This window comes from Piliocolobus tephrosceles, chromosome 7, assembly GCF_002776525.5.
Source record: "Piliocolobus tephrosceles isolate RC106 chromosome 7, ASM277652v3, whole genome shotgun sequence".
In the NCBI taxonomy this organism is placed as follows: domain Eukaryota; kingdom Metazoa; phylum Chordata; class Mammalia; order Primates; family Cercopithecidae; genus Piliocolobus; species Piliocolobus tephrosceles.
In genome coordinates this window covers 143,773,224-143,777,737 of record NC_045440.1, presented here as the reverse complement: position 1 = coordinate 143,777,737, position 4,514 = coordinate 143,773,224, and the positions used below count along the sequence as shown (strand labels likewise).

At 50.5% G+C, this 4,514-nt stretch overlaps 1 protein-coding gene across 1 annotated transcript in view; it reads left to right on the top strand.

Moving 5' to 3' along the window:
- TRAPPC9 (trafficking protein particle complex 9) overlaps positions 1 to 4,514 on the top strand; it is a 697,716-nt gene that overhangs the window by 145,596 nt on the left and 547,606 nt on the right. The window lies entirely within an intron of this gene.

Genomic DNA, 4,514 nt, shown 5'->3' with positions numbered 1-4,514 from the left:
TTATGCATGTATGTGTGCATGTGTGTGTATTGTGTGTATGCGTGTGTATGAGTGTGTATGCGTGTATGCATGTATGTGTGTATGCATGTGTGTATGTGTTTATGCATGTATGTGTGCATGTGTGTGTATTATGTGTATGCGTGTGTGTATGCGTGTGTGTGTGTGTATGCATTTTTAAAATGCCATTTTTAGTCTATTGATTCTGAAAGACACCCCAACCTTGTCTCTCCTGACACTGCTTCTCTGCTCTGGAGAACACGAGGTGACAGGAAGCGTAGGCGCTGGGTGGACGTGGTGCATGAACGGGCAGGGCCTGATGGCGGCCCCATATGATATACTCCAGCGTGTGTTGCAGTAAGCAGGAGAGAGCTGTACAAATCCCGTCCTCGCTGTGTTTTGGGGACGTCGTTTTCTGGCCTCTTGTGGGAACTCCACCTTTCCTCTCTGGAGGGCGTCTTCTGAGCTCTGTGGGGATGGGCGGGCCACCCTCAGGGCTCCTCTGTCTCCCCTGGCCCGGGACTCACTGTCTTATGAATGCTGAGGCTCTTCCCCTGGGACCTTCTAGAGTCTCTGGCTGCTCTTTTCTGTTCTTATCAGGGTTGGTGATGAGCTATCTCCCCTACAGAACTTTTGAGGAAAGCTTCAGTCCTTTTGTTGAGAAAAACTTCTAGAGGTGATTTAGGAGACTGGAGGTGTGAGACTCCCCTTCTCAGGATGGGCCATGTGATTTGTAGGGCCCAGTGCAAAATGCAAACACAGGGCCTTTGTTCAAACATCACTAAGAATTTGAAGACAACAGCAGCAGAGCGTCAAACCAGATGCCAGGGCGCAGGGCCCTGTGCCACTGATGGCATGGATCACAAACCCTGCCTCTCTGCTTTTCCTTTTCAATCTTAAGAAGTTGTTGGCCGAGTGTGGTGGCCCACGCCTGTAATCCCAGCACTTTGGGAGGCTGAGGCAGGTGGATTGCTTGAGCCCAGGAGTTCAAGACTAGCCTGGTCAACATGGCAAAACCCCATCTCTACACAGAATCCGAAAAATTAGCCAGGCCTGGTGGCGGGCACCTGGGAGGCTGGAGGTGGAGCCAGGCCTGGAGGCGGGCACCAAGCTACTTGGGAGGCTGAGGTGGGAGAATCACCTGAGCCCAGGAGGTTGAGGCTATAGTGAGCCAAGACTGCACCACTGCACTCCAGCCTGAGTGACAGATCAAGACCCTATCTCAAAAAACAAATAAAAAGATATTGTCGAGCATTCTTTTTATTAAAATTACAGTCTGTATTTGTTGAAGAGGGCTTAAGCAAACATCATCCAGTGATTCTCAAAACTATTTGATGCTGATGCTGCAGGCATCATTATACTCCCTATTTGCAGATAAGAAAATTAAGACTGAACTAATATAAGTACCTGCTCCAGGTCAGACAGTTTGTCAGTGACAGCCCCCAGGCGCCATGCCACGTTGCAGGACTCGATGCCCAGGGCCTTTTCCCTTTATAATATGGCTTCTCACCATAGTAAGAAGTACCTGCTCATCTGGGCTGAGGACGAATTCAGTGGATGATGTAGGATTTTTTTCTGAGATATAACACTTGTGTGGTAGGAAAGTGTAGTTTACATTCCATGGCTTCTAGTATCTTTTTGGCAGTGTACTGATCAGTGAGTGCTTGCCCAGAGGCTTGACAGATCCCATAACTTTAACCTAAATTTCCAGTCTCTCTCAATGAACCTTGGTTTATAATTGGGGGAGGTATCATCACAGCAGGTGGCATCGGGTCTTAGAGATGCAGAAACTCTTGAGGGCAGCGTTTGAGACCATTTTCCGCTTTAACTGGGAATAGTTCCCGAGTCTTTGTGTGTTGGCTGGTGTGGCCATCATCTGAGCTACATCCATGTGAAGATGGCTGCAACAGCGGCCTCAGTGTGAGTGTGTTGGCTTGAAGGCCTTCTGTCATTTGTGATAGGTCTTTGTGGTGCTGCCAGGCTTGGTGCCAAGGTCAACTGCTGACCCAGAGGCAGCGCGGTGGCCTGGAGAGGCTGTGGCTGTCAGGTGGACTTGGGCTGCAGCCTGGCCCTGCAGCTCCTCACTGGGTGACTGTGGACAACTGATCACGCCTGTGTGGTCTGCAGTCATGCCCTCTGTGGAATAGGGACATTAGAAGCTGACACGGAGGGTGGTTCTGAGGATCAAGGGAGATAATGTTTCTAAAGTCCCTGGCAGCGATTCAGTAGCATTTTTGGTAGCAGTTGTATGCCCTGTGCTACGTGCTGGGGATGCATGGATAAATCAGGAGTCTCTCCCACCACGTGGGTCCATACGGCGTAGCAGAAAGAGACGAACTTGTCAATAAGCGCTACCACCCGCTGCTGTGGGTCCACAGATGACAGCGTGCACAGTGTGTCCCGCAACAGGGAGGGCAGGGCCTGAGACACCTGAGGGTGTTTCACAGACGCTAATTCTTGTGCCTTCCCACTACTTCTGGGACAAAATAGTGAGGAAGGGCCGCCACCGTGTGCTTTGACATGCTGAGGGTGGAAAGGGGTTATCTCCTTCTTTCAGCAAAAATCACTTTTCAGGCCGGGTGTGGTGGCTCACGCCTGTAATTCCAGTACTCTGGGAGGCCAAGGTGGGGGGATTAGTTGAAGTGAGGAGTTTGAGACCAGCCTGGCCGACATGGCGAAACCCTGTCTCTACTAAAAATACAAAAAAAATTAGCCAGGCATGGCGGCGCACACCTGTAGTCCCAGCTACTTTGGAGGCTGAGGCAGGAGACTTGCTTGAACCTGGGAGGTGAAAGTTGCAGTGAGCCGAGATCACACCACTGCACTCCAACCTGGGTACAGAGTGATACTCTGTCTCAAAAAAAAAAAAGAAAGAAAAAAAAAGAAATTTTTATGTAATCAACGATTTATCTTAGATTTACCCTTTAGTAGACACGAACTGTCTAAGTGTACATTATTTTTTCAGTACCCTAGAAAATGATTTTTTAAATGGCATATCATCATCATCATCATCATCATCATGACCATGATAAGGCAAGCCATTTCTTAATTGCCAGGCATTAGCCACTTGTTTAAAGAGAGTGACCTTCTTCATTTGTGGTGAGGAGTGGGCCGGGATGCTGACCATCAGTGGCCCCGGGCAGGCTGGGTGAGGCCGGGGGCAGGTGGCGTGGGAGCATGTTGTGCTCTGGTCACTGACTTATATGAATGAGGGGGGCGGGTGAGTCCCCCACCATTGAAGGTCCTCAGAAGCTGGTGGGCCTAGAAAGTGGGGGGCATGGAAGCTGGGATGAGGGAAGGACAAGACCTGAGTTTCCGGAGTCCCGAGAGGTGAAACAGTAGGGTGAAAAGAGCATAGGTTTTGGAGCCAGACAGACTGGAGTTCGAATCTCAGTTCTCTTGCTTCTCAGGACCATAGGACGGGCAGGCAGGCCAGCCTGTCAGGGGGGTTCTCCTCTTTTGCAGAATGGGCATAACATTTGTGTTGCTGACATAGACTGTAGCCATTCACTGCATTGTCCAGAGGCTCTGATGAGTACATGGTGATGCAAGCATTAGGGGAGCTGTTAGCTCACCAGGTGGACACTGTATTAATTCATGCAATGTCAACATGCCAGCTCTGGGTCAGATGTCATAGGTATGGTGGAGTCAGTCCTCATCTCTTTGCAGGGTGCTTGGTGCAGAGTGTGTGGGAAAAGCTGTGTCTTGAGAACATGCTTATGAAAGCTCTGTGAAAGTTGAATAATTCTGGTCAACAGACTTTCTCATCTGCTAGAGAAAAAGCCCTCCACCGCCCTGTTAGCCACCCATGTCTGCTTGGGATGCCTCTGAGTTCGGAGGCCTGAATCCAGCAGCTTCTCTCGCTTGCTGTGTGGTTCCTGGGCCAATTTATTGCCCTGTTTGGACCTTGAGTTGTTTGCCTTGCAGTGATAGGGGTTATCATACCTATCTGAGGAGGCCCTTGTGCTGAGTAATGAGGTAACCTGTGTGGAAGTGCCTCACACATGCCTGCCACCTGCTGATTGATTCGGAAATTCCTTCGGGTTTGCCTAAGAGAGGATTGTAAAGGGAGGAGGGGTTGATGGAAATTGGGACAGATGCTGAATGAGCTTTCTGTTGCTTTGTAACAAATGACCACAGACTCAGTAGCTTAAAACAACACAAATCTACTTCCTCATGATTTGTGTGGGCTTCAGCTGGGTCCTCTGCTCGGGGATTCACAGGACTGAAATCCAAGTGTCATCTGGGACTGTGTCCTCATCTGGAGGCTCAACTAAGGGAAGGGCCTGCTTTCACGACTCTTCAGGTGGTTCTTCATTAATTTCCCGTGGTCCCCGTTCTCTCGCCGGCTGTCTGCTGGTGCTGCTCTCAGCTCCCGGCTGTCTGCTGGTGCTGCTCTCAGCTCCCGGCTGTCTCTGCTGGTGCTGCTCTCAGCTCCCGGCTGTCTGCTGGTGCTGCTCTCAGCTCCCGGCTGTCTGCTGGTGCTGCTCTCAGCTCCCCGCTGTCTGCTGGTGCTG